The sequence below is a fragment of the Papio anubis genome, chromosome 8 (genome assembly GCF_008728515.1).
Source record: "Papio anubis isolate 15944 chromosome 8, Panubis1.0, whole genome shotgun sequence".
In the NCBI taxonomy this organism is placed as follows: Eukaryota; Metazoa; Chordata; class Mammalia; order Primates; family Cercopithecidae; genus Papio; species Papio anubis.
In genome coordinates this window covers 41,086,408-41,105,507 of record NC_044983.1, presented here as the reverse complement: position 1 = coordinate 41,105,507, position 19,100 = coordinate 41,086,408, and the positions used below count along the sequence as shown (strand labels likewise).

The 19,100-nt window shown below is 40.0% G+C and overlaps 1 protein-coding gene across 3 annotated transcripts in view; it reads left to right on the top strand.

Annotated features, from left to right (window-relative positions):
- Positions 1 to 19,100, top strand: part of SLC20A2 (solute carrier family 20 member 2) — a 126,380-nt gene that overhangs the window by 857 nt on the left and 106,423 nt on the right. The window contains exon 1 of one of the 3 annotated variants that reach the window (XM_009212981.4): positions 119 to 191. The exons of the other annotated variants lie outside the window; for them this stretch is intronic. The gene's annotated coding sequence lies outside the window, so the exon portion shown is untranslated. Of the gene's footprint in view, positions 1 to 118; positions 192 to 19,100 lie in introns of those variants that run through there. 3 annotated transcript variants of the gene reach the window in all.

Sequence of the window (19,100 nt, the reverse complement as noted above, 5' to 3'; positions counted from 1 at the left end):
AAGCTGGGCAGTGCAGAGGATTTCTTTTTTGGTCTTGAGGGCATAGAGTCCCTTTTCATATTCACGTGTACTCTTAAGAAAGCGTCTGTTCTCCAAACTGGCTTTCCATTCTCCCCGTCCTAAATGGTGCGTGGCTGACACCGTAGTGTTTTCAAAACTGGATTTGGCCAGGATGCTATAGCATTGTCAGTGTAAGTGCCTTTTGGCTATTTTTATTTAATTGTGTGGTGACTTGACAGAAGTGTTTCCCAGCTTGACATAGGTAATGAATTTGCATAGGATTTCAGCATCAGTATGGAAGTGATCAGATGTCAGTGGTTGGTGCCACCTTGCAAATAAATGGCCACTGGTCCACGTAGTTCGTCTTTATACATTTTGAGCAAGTTCTCTAGGACCAGCTGACTGTTAATTATAAGTCACAGGAAACCCTGCAGAGATGAGAGCTAACATTGAACACTTAACAAGTTTTCTATTCTTTGTTTCATCTGTTACAATTAAACTCACTTTTGTCTAGGGTAAGACCATTAGTTTACGCAATAACATACTAGCTTAATTTACGGTATTTATATATATTTATATATAGTGTATATATAATCATATATATATAGTTGTATAACTTTTAGTTTGACTCTAAAGTTGGAAAATTAGGAAAATAACAGGTGATGTTGAGTACTGATTGATTGCGTGGCCTGTGCCAAATGGTGTGCATGCTTTATGTCACTTAATCTCAAAAGATTTGAATACATGAGTTTGATTTCAGTGTGTCCACATGTGAAACGTGTACATTATTGTTATTGTTTTGTTTTTTTGAGACGGGGTTTTGCTTTTGTTGTCCAGGCTGGAGTTCAATGGCACTATCTTGACTCACTGCGACCTCCGCCTCCCGGGTTCAAGTGATTCTCCTGCCTTAGCCTCCCAGGTAGCTGGGATTACAGGCGCCCGCCACCACGCCCAGCTAAGTTTTGTATTTTTAGTAAAGACCGGGTTTCACCATGTTGGCTAGGCTGGTCTCGAACTCCAGACCTCAGGTGATCCCTCTGCCTTGGCCTCCCAAAATGCTGGGATTACAGGCGTGAGCCACAGCCACCGCTCCCAGCAAACAAACGTGTACATTAAATACTTGTTTCTGCTTTTGTAAAATAAGAGTGTTGGCAATATAAAATGTTACCCATAGAGTAAATTAATGTGTTGTTTCAAGTTGGAATATGGCTTTAAAAATTCATAAAAGTACAATTAGTCCCTTTATTTAGGTGCTGAATAGTTTCCAAAGCCCTGTGTCTCTTATTTATCAAAGTGTCCATTATATAACATTGTCGCCCAGTGAACAGGCTATGCTAGGACATTGGAAAAAGGTAAATATTGAGAAAGCCCTAATGGTCCTTTGTTAAATGGCCCCCTCTTTCCATATTTAATTTCTAAGTGACATTCCTAATTAAGGGTAAACAAACATAATGAAACAAGACTAATTTTCTAATACCAAACTAAAAAAAAACAAAAAACAGTGGACTGGCTATTTGTTGATGAGTCTAGCGCAGTTTTACTGGGCATTTGAATGTTAAGGATGTTATTTACATTGTAGGTAGTTGTGAAAGATTTGTGTGTCTAAGTTTTTGGTTTGCCTTTAAATGTCTTGAATATATGCTTAGTATTGAGTCCAGTACTTTGTGCATTAATAGTAAGTTTTTGATTGGATTTAATTGAATAGTTTTGGCTTCCTTAATTTTATTTTGAAGATAGAATTTAATGATTTGTGTAGGCATAACAGTTCCAATTAACAATGATTCTGAGATGAGCGTAGGGTTTAACTTAACAGTTCACATTTTCTTGGGAGTTGAAAGGACTGGAGAGTTGGATGTGTGTCTTCTTTGTGATTAAAAAGCATGTGGAACTTAGCTATCAGAAGATTCTGGTGGTCCGTCTTTGGGAAGAGGAAAAGATTAAGAATGCTTTGCTAGTCAGTATTTACAAAAGGGTTTCTTTACTTAAAGTCATTTTCTTTGGGGAGGGGAGGAGTTGAGAGTTGTCATCAATGGAAGGATCTTAGAATGAAAAAGATGTACATGTTTTCTTTTGGAGTGAATTTGTGACTGGAGATGGGGTTTCATCGTGTTAGCCAGGATGGTCTCGATCTCCTGACCTCATGATCCGCCCGCCTCAGCCTCCCAAAGTGCTGGGATTACAGGTGTGAGCCACTGTGCCCGGCCTATGTGCTTTTTAAAGATGGCACTGATTTAGAATACAGTATATTACAGTACATGAAAAAATTTTGGAATTTCTGTATGGTTGTCACTGTTGGAAAGCCATAGTGAGTGTAATAACAGCATTGGCTCCTGTTCATAAGGTGTTTAAATGATGTGTTTCCTATGACAGGAAGACAAGCCTTTCTCATTCCTTCAAAATTTGGCTCTCAGATGGAGTGCCCTTTAAGCTCCCTGAATGCAGGGACTTCTTCTGTTTCACTCATTGTCTTTTCCCTGGGGCCTAGAACAGAACCTGGCAAACAGTGCTACGTAAACCTTTGTAGAATGAGCACGTTCCACTTTCCACTAGTGAAGATCCCACCTGCCTTTAGGTGCAGGGCCACTCCAGCCTCACTTTCTCTGCAATCTGCAGCCCACAATGACTCTTTGAACATTTACTGTGTATACCACACTCTGTGACAGTTAATCTTTTATAGCTTTATATTGATACATGAGTGTTTCATGTATTTTGTTTCCTCACCCAAAATATAAGCTCTTGAATGCTATGGGATGTCCTATTTTTGAGAATTGCCTTGGTATCCGGTATAATATATAATATTATATATTACATCTATAATATTATATATTACATCTATAATATATATTATATATTACATATAATATAATATTACATCTATTTTATATAATATATATTACATCTATTATATATTATATATTATATATGTAATAATATTATATAGAATAGATGTAATATATATTATATATAGAGAGAGTAGGTTTATATTTACCTATTAAATGAATGTTACTGTGGGAAAACATCAAAGATATTCAAAATGGTAGGTAATATTTTAGTTAGGCAAACCTAGTGTACACATGTGAAACAGTACTAGAATTTGGAGCTAAATAAGAGTTAATACTTATGTTGTGCTTAAAATGTGAACCTCACAACAATCCTTTGAAGTAGGTACAATTATTTCCTCATTTTTCAGAGGAAGAAATGGAGACACAGCAAAGTAATTAAGTTTCTTGCTCAAGATCGTACCGGAAATCATAAGGAGGCAGTCTGGCTCCAGAGGCAGTGTGGTTTCTCTGGGGATATTTACTTTATACTTCGAAGGGAGATCTAAGCACTACTTTTGCAGCTGTAAGAGATGCTCTTTTAAAAATTTCAAAGTAGCGTAAGAGATTGCAGTGTCTCTAAACTGCAGAAGGAATGCTGGATTTTCTATAGAGAGGACATTGATAATGGAATGGTTAAGGGGACATTATATATTGAAATGACTAAAGATGGGGGAGAGAAACTGAAGTTTGAATCTCAAAGCTGAGGATTATAATTCTTTATAGATGCTGAATTCTAGAACAGTGATTCACTAGGACATAGGACAATGACTGCTTGTTACTAATTTAGTATCAAAAAACTTATGCCAAATAAAATAATATTGAATGACACTGGATATCTTACTGCATTTCTTTTTTTAAACGCTTACCAGATTTGATGCCCTAGCGGTAGTAATTTACCTTAATGTGGGTATTACTAAAGGTTTCCTATACACTTCTGTCCATTTGCTTTGTCTTTTTGTGAAAAAAAAAATTTTTTTTTTTTGAGACAGGTTCTCACTCTGTCGTCCGGGTTAGAGTGCAGTAGTGTGATCTCACTGCAGCCTCTGCCTCAAGCAATCCTCCCACCTCAGCCTCCAGAGTAGCTGGGGCTACAAGCACGCACCACTGTGCTCAACTAATTTTTAAATTTTGTATAGAGATGAGGTCTCACTATACTGCCCAAGCCAGTCTTGAACTCCTGGGCTCAAACAACCCTCCTCCTCAGCGTCCCAAAATGCTGGGTATGTCAGTGAGCCATTGTGCCTGGCCTTTTTGTATAATTTATTTTTTTTTAGACAGGATCTGGCTTTGTCGCCCAGGCCGGAGTGCAGCAGCACCATCTCGCCTCACTGCAGCCTCCGCCTCCTGGGTTCAAGTGATTCTCCTGCCTCAGCCTTCTGAGTAGTTGTGATTATAGGCACTTGCCACCACACCAGCTAATTTTTGTATTTTTAATAGAAGACAGGGTTTCACCATGTTGGCCAGGCTGGTCTCAAACTCCTGACCTCAGGTGATCCACCCACCTTGGCCTCCTAAAGTGCTGGGATTACAGGTGTGAGCCACCATGCCCAGCTTTTTTGTAGAATCTTGATCCACTTTTTCAGGTTGTATTGAGCAATAGAGAACACTGTTGGGGTCAGGAGGTCTCTTCAAACCAAGTAATACTGTGGTGGAAAAAAATGTAAAATTGCGTGGTTGATTTGGTGACACACCTGGAATAAAGTCAGTTTGAAGCTGTTTAGAATTAGATGAGGGCCTACAAATATCAGCAAGATGAAGAACAGTGGTATTTCTCTGAAAGCGTCAGTATATCTCCCTTTTGTTGGGAGCTGACAGTATGATTTTGGGGGGCATTGGGCATCAACGGTCACTGAATCTAAATGGCTCCACAGATAGGGGAGTATATACATCACCATACCAGCTGTCCAAGAATCAGGAGGAAGTACCCTTGAATGAAGCATGGGCTGCAAGCCTGGTTAGCAGCCAGGGAGGACACACATACACGTTGCAGGTACAGTATTCTGTATTACACAGATTGTTTCCACTGGGAAAGCTGTTATGTCATTTATCTTGAGGGTAGCTTCAGAATTTGAGTCAGTGATGAAATGACGTGCTGCTTTCGTTATGCTCCTGTAAGAAGAACATTACATATTTTGGGATGGCCTGCGTAAAAGAAACTTGTGATAATGAATATTGACCTACACCTTGTGTTCTGTTTAAATATCTGAGGAAGTAATTTGGAAAACTTGAATTAAAATAATCTATATTGAAGTTTTTATCCAATTTGCACGTTAGCCCTAATCTTCATTTCAGGCTCTTCCCTGAATGGAAAACTTTTAGGGAAAGAGAGAGTAATACACTGATTAATTTATTTTTAGCCTACAAAGCTAGGATAATTTAATGAAATCTCTACTAGCGCCATGTTATGAATTTTAGGGTTGGAGAGCTAGATTCTGGACATGATCTATTCTTTAACTAGGAGTGTACAGCAGAATGACCCCGGGTTTATCCTGAAAGTAACACTTAACCCTTGAGATGCAGATTTGGTACAGCTGCTGCCACAGGCCCTGGACATCAGTATTAAACCATCCTTAAGTGATTCTGGTGCCTCTTCTCCCGTAAGAAAAACCAGTCCTGTATTTTATATTTAAGAAGACCTGGGCAAACAAATGACTTGCCTAGATTTGGTTCAGTGGTACGAAGATTTAATCACCAGATAATACAGTTTCAGAATCCTGTGGCTGGAAGAAGTTTACCAAGTCATCAATTCAGTAGTTCATCTTACAGTGGATTGTAAACCATGCTTGTCAATTATTTGCAGTACTTTTATTGTATACCCTGTGATGCCCTTTTAAGTTTTTTTGAAAATATTATATACTTAAAACTGAAGTAAAACATTAAAATTTCTTATTAGATTTATTTTTCAGTCTTAGCTGAAATATAATATTGTATGAAAATTTGCACTGCATTATTAGTTTTTTTTTTTTTTTAATCTAGTTGATTTTCAACTTTTCTTTTTTAAAGGCATCTCCTTGGAAACAATGCCATCTTTGAATGTGAGAGATAAACCTAGTTTCAGCATATCTGCAGCAGAGACCAGTGCATCAGGCTTATTCCCACAGGAAGCCGCCTAAAGCCTGTGGCGCGGCAACCATTTCCAGGACTAAATAATAATGTGTCAGATGCCTGTGAGTGGACTGCCTGGCCAAATGACTCATGAAGATATTCACGGAAGAATAGTCAAAAAACAAAGAAAAGGCACATTATAGAAGCACCTTCAATTCCATCGAGGATTTTTGAGCAGCTAAAGAAGAAAGTTCTGAAAATATGAGTGACAGTTCTCCAGCATGTTTTTTTAGTTGTTTCTTACATTATCTTTGTTAACCCATCAGCTTTTGTGTATAATATTTGAGTTATTTTCCACTACTGCAATGGCTAATAATTTACTTAGGCTCAGAGTTTTACTCTGTATGGACAGAAACACAGGAGGTACCAACAGTGGGAGAACAAATAGGAACAGTTCACTGGGATGTTGGTCCCCAGAAATTGGCTTTTATTGAATAATTCCTAAAGGGTGTGGTGTGCTGAATTGCTTTTTCATGGTGATGTGCTGCTGCTTGTTCATACCCATATGACTTTAATTTCACCTTCCTTTATCTACTCCCAGCCTCGGTATATGCCTACTTTTTTTGGAATAATTTTTGGCACTAAAGATCTGATTACCATATTTTTTCAATTTAAAAATTATATCTTCACAAATAGACCTTTGGTATAGTTGCATTTTACCCTAGGTTATTTTCTAGGATCAAGAATAGAACAATTTCTGTTCTTTCCAGCATTATTCTTTACTAATCATATGTTCTTGTTCAGTGTTTTGTTGTTCTCATATTCTAGGTGAAAATGAAGGGTAATCTCTATGTTCTATTTTCAGTTTTCTGGGAGATCAGAAAAACATGGGTAATAGAAATGTATGGAAAATTTACAAGGTCTCTTAACCATTGTGTTAAACTTGCATTAAGCTTCTTTTTTAACAATATTGATGTCAGTGTTACCTCTTCTTTCCTTTTTATTTATTTATTTATAGACAAGAGTCTCATTCTGTCTCCCAGACTGGTTGGAGTGTGATGATGCAATCATGGCTTACTGCAACCTCTGCCTCCCAGGTACAAGTAATTCTCGTGCCTTGGGCTCACGAGTAGCTGGGATATTTAGTAGAGACCAGGCTTCACCATATTGGCTAGGTTGGGCTTGAACTCCCAACCTGAGGTGATCCACCCACCTCAGCCTCCCAAAGTGTTGGGATTACAGGCGTGAACCACCATGCCCGGCCCCTTTTGTTGTTTTGAGGGGCAGGCAGTAAGAAGCAGGGATTTCTTCAAATGCTAGTAAGCACAAAGAGAGAGAGGAAGAAGTTTTTATAATTAACGAATGAACAGGGCCAGGCATGGTGGCGTGAGACGCCAAGGTGGGCGGATCACAAGGTCAGGAGTTCGAGACCAGCCTGAGCAACATGGTGAAACCCTGCCTCTACTAGAAATACAAAAATTAGCCAGGCATGGTGGTACACGCCTGTAATCCCAGCTAGTCAGGAGGCTGAGGCAGGAGAATCGCTTGAACCTGGGAGGTGGAGGTTGTAGTGAGCTGAGATCACGCCACTGCACTCCAGCTGGGCGACAGAGCGAGACTCTGTCTCAAAAAAAAAAAAATAGTCGATCATTAAGGCCATTAATGTGCATGGACAGTTTTTTTGAGATGGAGTCTTACCCTGTTGCCCAGGCTGGAGTGTGATGACTCAGTCTCGGTAAATATAAACCTGCTCTGCAACCTCCACCTCCTGGGCTCAAGCGATTCTCATGCTTCAGCCTCCCAAGTAGCTGGGATCACAGGCATGCACCACCACGCCCAGCTAATTTTTGTATTTTTAGTAGAGATGGGGTTTTACCATGTTGGCCAGGCTGGTCTTGAACTCCTGGCCTCAAGTGATGCGCCTGCCTCACCTCCCAAAGTGCGGGATTATAGGTGTGAGCCACTGCAGCTGGCCTAATAGACACATTTTTAGTAAGTAGTTTGTTGATTAGAATGAACAGCACTTGCCATGTCATTGTTTTTAGCTATTATGGCTAAGTCAACCTCATCAACATTTTTTTCTTCTGTAAATTGAGGACAATTTTTACTTTTATGAATGAAGTCTTACCCAGCAGGGAGAAGTATAAACAAAGAAACATATTTTTAATTTAATGAAGCAAAATTCCATACATCATTTTTAAAATAGTGTTTCTTTCCCTGATAGGCCTCTTCTGCATCATTCTTTTAGCTTCCTTTTGCCCTGTTTATCACTTGGTCCCACTTTTATATTTTTCTTCTTCAGTCCAGAATTTCTTGTTTAGTTTCTTGTATTTTGCCTACTCCCTCCCTTCTCCATGATTCAGCCTAGTCTTTCCGCCCTCTCTGGATTTGGGTGTGCCTCCTTCCTGTGGGCCACCTCATCTTTTGCTGCTGTTAGCCCTCCTGCCTGCTCACCTGCCGCTTCACCCTTGCCTGTGGTCCTCTCGCATACCACTCAGCCCGGTCAGTCCTGCTCCGTTCTCCACTGCTTCGGTCTCCCATGTGTTTTTATCTAGCTCTGGTCCCTTCTCGTCTCCACATTTATTTTGTTTTCTTTCTGTGCTTGTTAGTCCTTGTGCACTTGGTCCTTGAGCTCTTTTTCTATTAATAGGTATTACTAGATGGATTTGTTGTCTGCCTTTACATAGAACACACATCCTTAATGTGCATTTCCTGGGTAGCCGGGATGAATCAATTTTTATTAACTTTCCTTCCAACATTGAGCTTCCTGTGTTTTCTGCTTCTAAGAATTAGATTAGTATTCTAGAAGACTAATACAACTTTAAAGACAGTCAAGATAGTCATACACTACCATTTCAGCCCTTTATTCTAGAGTTTGTGACATTCTCACTCCCTTAAAAGATTAAAGAACACCCAAAGCAAGTTTGGGGTGGAGGTGGGGAAGGGCAGGAAGAGAAAGGTAAGTGCTATAAAAGGACTCATTGTTAATTTCTAGAAATTGGACTGAAATCTGAAAGCAGAAGCCTTAACATTTTTTAGATAGAAGATCCCTGAAAAGAATAAAAAGTATCTGTACTTCTGTTAACTAGTTTTAGTATTGGGTCATTTGTAGTTTACATTCTCCTTTAAGTTTTAAGACCTTCAGTGTTTAACGAAGCAGAGACTGACCAGGCACAGTGGCTCACACCTGTAATCCCAGCACTTTGGGAGGCCGAGGTGGGCGGATCACAAGGTCAGGAGATTGAAACCATCCTGGCCAACATGGTGAAACCCCGTCTCTACTAAAAATACAAAAAAAAATTAGCTGGGCCTATGGCGGGCACCTGTAGTGCCAGCTACTGGGGAGACTGAGGCAGGCGAATCGCTTGAACCCGGGAGGTGGAGGTTGCAGTGAGCTGAGATTGTGCCACTGCACTCCAGCCTGGGTGACAACGAGACTCAAAAAAAATAAATAAATAAAATAAATAGAGACTTAATCTTGTAAATACTCATTTTATTTTTGAGAGGCTCGATGTCTCCTTAAATATTAACCTGTGGCATTTTGTAATTATACTGTAATAGTGTCAGAATGCCATTAACAACCAACCCTTTTCGTTTCTTGTGTGGGAAAGCTTATAAATTATGTGGTCTTGCCCCTCTGGATCCTGTAGTTGTAGCATAGTGAAAATGGAGCTTTTGGTAAAACTTTGTATTATGCTGTTGACTCACATTGTCTCATATTTTTCTTTTATACTTCTGTATTCTATGAATATGGTGCTGTCCTGTCATTGAATTATTATAATGTATGTGAACTGCTGGAGGTAGACTGATGTGAGTACAGTTCTTCAACTTAAAAACCCTTATATAGCACATTTGTGGTGTTTAAGATATAAGAATAGCCCTACAAAGAGGGGATGATTGTATTGAATATTTTTTCTGCTGAGCCTGCCTTAATTGTGAGGGTGGTGGTTTGGGTATCTTGGAGCTAAAAGAATGGCTAAGAGTCCACTAATGGTCCTGTAGTGTTTACCATCCCTGAGCAGTTAGTAAAGAATGGTCACAAAGCCACAGTGAGGCTACTAACAAGGAACTTACGTCGATGTGCCAGGTCTGGCCTGTGTTCTGGAACTATAGAGATGAATAAGGTATGGTCCTTTCTCTCTGGAGGGTCAGAATTGAATAGGGAATATTAATACATGAATGATTGCAGTACAGTGTGGCAAATGCTAAAATATATGCATGTAGCAGCTATTACAGGAGAACTGATTAATAGGGAGAGTCTGGCCGGGCTCGGTGGCTCACGCCTGTAATCCCAGCACTTTGGGAGGTCTAGGCGGGCAGATCACTTGAGGTCAGGAGTTTGAGACCAGCCTGCCCAACATGGTATAAACCCTGTCTCTACTAAAAATACAAAGAAAATTAGCCAGGCGTGGTGGCGGGAATCTGTAATCCCAGCTACTGGGGAGGCTGAGGCAGGAGAATTCCTTGAACCCGGGAGGCGGAGGTTGCAGTGAGCTGAGATCATGCCACTGCACTTCAGCCTGGGCGACAAAATAAGACTGTCTCAAATACAAAACGAAAAAAACTAACCATATTACTTTATAGTCTGTCCCCTCAGACTATAGTTTTTTAACTAAAAAAAACCCCTTTTTTTTAGTTAAAAGAAGTTTATTTAGCCTGATCAGTTTACCAAATGTCTTTTTCAGTGACTTTTGTCTCTTCCATAAATCCATTCTCAAAATTTGCAACAGTTGAGCATATTTGACCAAAATGTGCCACAGGCTTCTGAAGCCTATTCAAGAAGAAGCATGTCAGCATTATTGGAGTAGGTCTTCGCGATGACTGCTTTTGGGAAGATTGGAGTAAAATTTATGGATACAGAAGCTTTGGAGTATGTTGGGAAATTACTAAGTCTTTTTATAGTTGTAATCCCAACACTGGATTATATATATTTAATACCAACCTGAGTATATTTCCTGAATAATATCTTTTTTGGAGACTTGGACAAAGTTAACTTTTTTGCTTTTTTAAAAGGTGCTGCTTAAACTAACTTCCTTTAACAGAACCAGACTAAACAATCTGCATTTCTAATGTAGAAAAAATATGGCACAGTGATTTGATATTTTGTTTATGGTTTATTATCTTCCTAAATTATCGGTTCTTTAAAATATGGGTCTCTGGCCTGTATACCATCTGATAAATTAGGTTGGGTAAATTTTTCACCTGAAAAAAAATTCATTCTTCTGACCCAGGTTGTATGGCTTGGAAAAAAAAAAAAAATCACATATTCATTGCATGATTAAACTTGTCCATTAGATTGTGATTTTGCACGTTATAAGGATTGTAACTGGGGTAATTTTAAAATGTTGGTATTTGGATAGAACTACCAGCCCAGGATTATGATAAAAATCAAAATATATATTGTATCTAAAGTTTCTTTTTAAAAAGTTATTATTTCACTTATAATCAAAAGGTTTAAATAAGTTTAGTGTATATTTTATGATTATTATTATTTTGTATCTATTCAGAGATAGGAAAACTGCATTCCCATAGAAAGGGAGACATGGTGCATTAATATTCCAAAGCTTAGTTTAAGCTGGTGATGATTAGAAAAGTAGCTTTCATTTGTGTTCTCTAGAAGATTCTCAGTAGTCCTGTGGGCATGTGAACAACAGCATGTATAATCTCCATAACGAATGTCTTGTTAGCAGAAATGTCTGAGGCATTGCTGAGATGTAGAATGAGCTGAGGTACTGATTTTGTCTTTCATGGCTCCCTATTATGTTTTTTGAGAAACTGAGCTTTTCCTGACAGTGTTTAGTTTTTCTTGGATGTTAATGCTATTAATAGTAACAGTTTCCATTATGGAGCCTTAGTAGGTTCTTGACATACATTAACCCATTGCTATTACTTATGTAATTTTCTAATAAAACTTGATATGATAAAATATATTTTCTGTAATATACTCATAGAATATATGGTTATAAGTAAATAAATAGATGTTGGGGGAGTCCCCCAGATTGGCTGTATTACATTTTTTTTATTCTTTTAATTTTAAAATTTCTTATTTATTACATTTTAAAAAATGAGGAAATGGGCCAGGTGAGGTAGCTCACACATGTAATTCCAGTGCTTTCAGAGGCCAAGGCAGGAGGATCACTTGAGCCTTGGAGTTCGAGAGTAGCCTAGTTAACATAGCAAGACTCCATCTCTTCAAAAAAAATGTAGCTGGGTATGGTGGCATGTGCCTGTAGTCCCATCTGCTTGGGAAGGTGAAGTGGAAGGATTGCTTGAGCCAAAGAGTTTGTGGTTATGGTGAGGTATGATCATGCCACTGCACTCCAGCCTGTGTGACAGGGGTAAGATCCTGTCTCAAAATAATAATAATAATAATAATAATGATAATAATAGGCCGGGCTCAGTGGCTCACACCTGTAATCCCAGCACTTTGGGAGGCCAAGGGCGGGGGATCACCTGAGATCAGGAGTTCGAGACCAGCCTGACCGACATGGAGAAACCCCGTCTCTACTAAAAATACAAAAATTAGTCGGGCATGGTGGTGCATGCCTGTAATCCCGGCTACTCAGGAGGCTGAGGCAGGAGACTCGCTTGAACCGGGGAGGCAGAGGTCACGGTGAGCCGAGGTCGCGGTGAGCCGAGATCGCACCACCACACTCCAGCCTGGGTGACGAGCGAAACTCCATCTCAACAAAAATTAACAAAAAATAAATAAAGGGGACTTTGAGGGAGGATATGATGGAATTGCCCAAGATTGTGCAGAAAGTAAATGATTAAACCAGGGTTTTAATCTAAGTCTGATTAAATCCTGTGCTTTCAAGCAGTTTTCTGTACTGCCTTTTCAAATATTTCCCCTTGAAAAAGTAAAATTTGGCTGTTTTTTAAATGCATATTTTTTTCTTTTTGTGTTTTTGTTTTTGTTTTTGTTTTTGAGACGGCGTCTCGCTCTGTCACCCAGGCTGGAGTGCAGTGGCACAGTCTCTGCTCACTGCAACCTCCGCCTCCTGGGTTCACACCATTCTCCTGCCTCAACGCCATTCTCCTGCCTCAGCCTCCCAAGTAGCTGGGACTAAAGGCGCCCGCCACCACACGCGGCTAATATTTTTGTATTTTTAGTAGAGACGGGGTTTCGCCGTGTTAGCCAGGATGGTCTCGATCTCCTGACCTCATAATCTACTCGCCTTGGCCTCACAAAGTGCTGGGATTACAGGCATGAGCCTCTGCGCCCTGCCATATAAATGCACATTCTTTTGAGCTAAGGAGTACTCTATCAACCCTGTGGTATACTCCTGTTTTTTTCCCCAAAATAACATATCTTTGTTCCCGGTTGTAGAAGTAATGAGGTTGATTGTTAAGTGTAATCAGTGCTTAGTGGTAATAGAAAATCAGGTAATACAGAAAGCTATAAAGAAGAGAGTGGTGAAAATGACTAGTAATTCTACCACCCAGAGGTTAACATTTTGATGTATGGTCTCGCTGACTTTTTGGTGTATAAACACATACACATAATGTTTTAAAAATACAAATAGATTTATAACAGGCATGTTGTTTATAATTCTAATTTCATTTATTATATTTTGGCCATTATTCTATGTCATTATACATTTATATCTTCATTTAAATTTTTTTCCTCCTTTTTTTTTTTTTTTTTTTGAGATGGAGTTTCGCTCTTGTTGCCCAAGCTGGAGTGCAATGGCATGATCTCGGCTCACCGCAACCTCCACCTCCTGGGTTCAAGCGATTCTCCTGTTTTAGCTCCTGAGTAGCTAGGATTACAGGTATGCGCCACAACGCCTGGCTAATTTTGTATTTTTAGTAGAGATGGGGTTTCTCCATGTTGGTCAGGCTGGCCTTGAACTCCCGACCTCAGGTGATCCGCCTGCCTCGGCCTCCCAAAGTGCTGGGATTACAGGTGTGAGCCACTGGGCACCCGGCCTTTTCCCCATTTTTAAAAATAAACTGTTTTTAAGAAAAGTTTTAAATTTACAGAAAAGTTGCAAAGATTAATAGAGAGAGCTCCTGTATACTGCTCATCTAGTTTCTTTTTTCTTTTGTTTTTTTGAAATGGAATCTTGCTCTGTCCCTCAGGCTGGAGTGCCATGGCACGATCTTGGCTCACCGCAATCTTAGCCTCCCCAGTAACTGAGATTACAGACACGCCCCAGCACACCTGGCTAGTTTTTATATTTTTAGTAGCCACGGGGTTTCACCATGTTGGCCAGCCTGGTCTCGCACTCCCGACCTCGTGATCCACCAGCCTCTGCCTCCCAAAGTGCTGGGATTACAGGCGTAAGCCACCACTCCCGGCCCGCCTTTTTTTTTTTTTTTTTTTTGTGTGTGTGTGTGTGAGACAGGCTCTTGCTCTGTCACTTAGACTGGAGTGCAGTGGTAGGAACTCAGCTAACTGCAGCCTCGATTCTCAGGCTCAACCAGTCCTTCCACCTCAGCTTCCCAAGTAGCTGGTACTACAAGCGGACACCACCATGCATGGCAAATTTTTCTATTTTTTTGTAAAGGTGTGGTCCTGCTATGTTGCTCAGTCAGTTCTCAAACTCTGGGACTTACGTGATCCACCCACCGTGACCCCCCAAAGTGCTGAGACTCCAGGTGGAAGCCAGTGCGCCTGTTGTCAGTTTCTCCTATTGTTAAGATTTTACATTCATGTCATACATATGCTAAAATTAATGAACCAATATCAATACATTATTATTATCAAAATGTCATACTTTATTCAGATTTCAGTCATTGACTGTGACAGTTTCTGAGGCTTCTTTTTTTTTAATGACCTTGACAGTTTTCAGTCAGATATTTTGTAGAATGTTGCTCAGTTGAGATTCGTTTGTTGTTTTTCTCATGGTTATGCTGGGGTTAGGAGTTTCAGGGAGGGAGAGGCAGCAGGCCGTTTTCATCACATCATTTCAGAGATATATACAGTCAACATGACTCATCAGTGTTGATGTTGACCTTAGTCAGTCTGCTGGGGTCGTGTTTGCCCGGTTTCTCCACTGCAGAGTTTACCTGTTTCTCCTCCTTATGTGTTTCTGTGCTTCCCTTTTGGGAAGGCAGCCCACGCATCAGGAGTGGGAAGTTATGCCTACCTCCTTGAGGGCAGAATATCTATGTAGATGATTTGGAGTTCTGTACAGGAGCTGTATCTGTCTCCTCCATTTCTGTATTCAACATTTATATCTGTATATACTAGTGAATATACCCTGGGTTAGAATCCAATGCTGCTTTATTTATTGCTCATATTGTTCTAGCTTTTGTTATTGGGAGCTATTTCAGTTAGTTCCTGTGCCCCCTTGCCATATCCTATCATCGTGGGTTTATGTCTTAATTTTTTAAATATCTGCATGGTACTCCATTGTAAGAATGTACTCTACTATAATTTAACCAATCCCTTATTGATGGTAATTTAGGTATCAGATCAGTTGTAAACAATACTGTGATAAGCAGTCTTCAGAAGACATTTATGAAAATGTTCATGTATTCAGAAAGGTCTGCCCATTTTACTTTTTTTTTTTTTTTTTGAGACGAGTCTTGCTCTGTTGCCTAGGCTGGAGTGCAGTGGTGCGATCTTGGCTCACTGCAACCTCCACCTCCCAGGTGTAAGCAATTCTCCTGCCTCAGCCTCTTGAGTAGTTGGGATTACAGGTGCTCTCCACCACGCCCAGCTAATTTTTATATTTGTGTTAGAGACGGGGTTTCACCATGTTGGTCAGACTGGTCTCAAACTTCCGACCTCAAGCGATCCACCCACCTCGCTCTCCCAAAGTGCTGGGATGATAGGGGTGAGCCACCATGCCCAGCCATTTTACATTTTATGTGATATGTGACTCTTAACAATACCTAAGCAGATTTCAGAGGCGTGAGCATTCTCACGAAAAATAGAGGTGTATCTGTCACCAGAGTTGCCTTTCTTCCTTTTTCTGTGTTTTCTTTAGTGAGGGGGTGATGGTGGGTGTGGCACCAACAGTCCTAAAGAGCTGCTTTGAGATCACACTTTTCTGAGACACCTGTGCCTTCTCACTATAGAGTCAGCTACTGTAGACAGCTAACAAAAGATGAATTAAAACTCAATTCAGGAAAAAACAAACAGCATTCTCAGAGTAAAAATATTAGACCTGGAAGCAACCTTAGAAATCATGCCTCAACCATGGGTTTTAGAAACAGGAAACTTTTTATTAGGTGAGATGGTTTGCCTGGAATTATGCATTAGCAAAAACATTTAAGAATCTGGATTTCTGCCTAAGTCTCAGAATTTCTTGTTACATGGGTATATTTTATTTTATTTTATTTTTATTTATTTATTTATTTATTTGAGATGGAGTTTTGCTCTTGTTGCCCAGGCTGGAGTGCAATGGTGCAATCTCGGCACACTGCAACCTCCCGGGTTCAGGTGATTCTCCTGCCTCAGCCTCCCAAGTGGCTGGGATTATAGGCGCTCGCCACCACAGCTGGCTCATTTTTGTATTTTTAGTAGAGACAGGGTTTCACCATGTTGGCCAGGCTGGTCTCAAACTCCTGACCTTGTTTTCTGCCCGCCTTGGCCTCCCAAAGTGCTGGGATTACAGGAGTGAGCCACAGCGCCCAGCCTGCATGGATATATTTTATATCTCATGCAAGGATATACACAATTTTTTATGTTGGAAATTTTTAAACATAAAGAAGACAAAATAGTGTAATTAATCATGTCCCCACCCCCCAGCTTTATCAATTTGTGGCCAATCATGTTAAAACTTCTACCTACTCCCCCCATTACCATGTTACTTTGAAGTAAATCCCACATATTAAATCACTATAAATATTTCAGTATATTCAAAAGGAAAAAACTTTTTTCAAAGCATAACCATAATACCATTTTCATACCTTAAAAGCATTTCTACTTAAGAATATTTAGTTGTAAAAATTTCCAGAAGTTGTGTTTATCATGAATTAAAATGTGGCTTTAGTGAAAATACAGTTCCTTGGTATACCCTCCCAACAATTAGGGAGAGATTCTGTCCACCAGCAGAATGGCCTGGGTTACAGCTTTTATCAAAATCTGCTGTCTGAGGGTCTTAGTTGGAATAAATAAATTAATCTCCTATTTGAGTTCTTCCGAGGCCGAAAGATTGATAATGACTGTATGGCCCATCTCTCCTGACTATATATTGTTGCTTTTTTACCTTAATTAACTCTTAAGCTTTGTCCGTGAGGGAGAAATTCCAAGGACATATCACAAGAAGAATTATTTTTCAGATTTCGCCACTAGCCGAAGCCACGGATGGGAATGTGGCAGTGGAGCTGTTCCACTCTGATCTTCTGTGAGGGATTTCTGAAGGTCAAGTAAGATTCTTACGTGTAATTTCCTGCATTGGGACTTTACAGATCTTCTAAGAAAACCAACATGTTGATTTTGCATTTGTTTTTAAGAAGATGACTTCAGAGGAAAGAATACCCTTGATATGAGAGATGAACCTAAAGGCAGAATGGACAGTGATTATTCTGTTTTCTTCAATCAGCACATTAATTGGATTACTTGACTGTTTATGACTTAAAAGGATGATTACTACTCTCGATGTTTTAAATATTGTCTTTTCCTGGGGTTTCACTTGATCTTTAAAATTAAGTGAGCTACTAGTCCTGTCTCAAAAGCTTTACAACCAGAACAGCAAATTTCCTTTTAAATACCCATTTACTTGCATTGAATGTATGCTATAATTGCCTCTGTCTGTTCACATACTGTTAAAATATGCAACTTAAATGTCTAAATTGGAGATTAGGTGAAAAAGGCAGAAATTTTCCTCTTGCTTTTTCTAAGAAAGATGAAAACAATCTTAACTGCATGATTTTATTTAAAACTTTTATTGGAAATATTCATTTGCTAGCCAGTATTGTTCATTATACACAGATTTGTGTTTTACTCTAACCTAAGGTTGGAAAAGTCCAACCTTTCGAATGTCAAAACCTTTTGCTTTTGACAACATTGCTGACTTTCCTTTTCCCTGTTTTCTTTCTTGAACAGGCTTTGTTATACTTGATTAGCTTTTTCCCTCCCATTTTGAGCACCCTCTTTGTATTATTTATGAATTTTAGCTTTTATCTATTTATTTCCATTCAGTGGATACCTTTTGAAAAGGAGAAATCAATGCTAGTTTTCTTTTTGTTTCTGAGTAAAATTTGAAAGATTAATAAAAATAGCCACAGTTTCAAATATATCCCTGGTCAAGTGTATTCAGTTATTATAGGCTGAAGTATAATATGGATTTGAGGTTCTTGGGAGACAGTGTTCAGCCTGCATGCTGTATGTGAATTATGGGCATATTTAAGATTCAGTTCTATAGCATTTTTACCTACTCTATCTATTCTAAGCTACTTTTTTTTTTTTTTGAGACAGAGTCTTGCTCTGTGGGCCAGGCTGGAGTGCAGTGGCGCGATCTCGGCTCAATGCAACCTCTGCCTCCCGGGTTCAAGCGATTCTCCTGTTTCAGCCTATGCACAGCTGGGACTACAGGCATGCGCCACCACGCCCAGCTAATTTTTGTATTTTTAGTAGAAACTGGGTTTCACCATATTGGCCAGACTGGTCTCGAACTCCTGACCTCATGATCCGCCGGCCTTGGCCTCTCAAAGTGCTGGGATTACAGGCATTAGCCACTGCGCCTAGCCTATAAGCTACTTTTAAACCCCCTTTTTGCTGGGTGCAGTGGTGCATGCCCACAGTCCCAGCACTTTCAGAGGCCAAAGTGGGAGAATTGCTTGAGGCCAGGAGTTCAAGACTAACCTCGGCAACATAGCGAGACTCCTATCCCTACAAATTTTTTTTTTTTTATTAGCCAGGTGGTGCATACCTACAGTCATAGCTACTTAGGAGGTTGAGGCAGGAGGCTCGCCTGGGCCCAGGAATTCAAAGGTGTAGTGAGCTATGCTCGCACCACCACACTCCAGCCTGGGTGACAGAACAAGTCTCTAAAGAGAAAAAAAGAGAAGAACCCTTTTTGCTACAATAATACCTTTGTTTTTTTTGAGATGGAGTCCCACTCTGTCGCCCAGGCTGGAGTGCAGTGACACAATCTCGGCTCACTGCAACCTCCGCCTCCCAGGTTCAAGTGATTCTCCTGTCTCAGCCTCCCAAGTAGCTGGGATTACAGGCACCTGCCACCACACCCGGCTGGTTTTTGTATTTTTAGTGGAGACAGGGTTTCACCGTGTTGGCCAGGCTGGTCTCGAACTGCTGACCTAAGGTAATCCGCC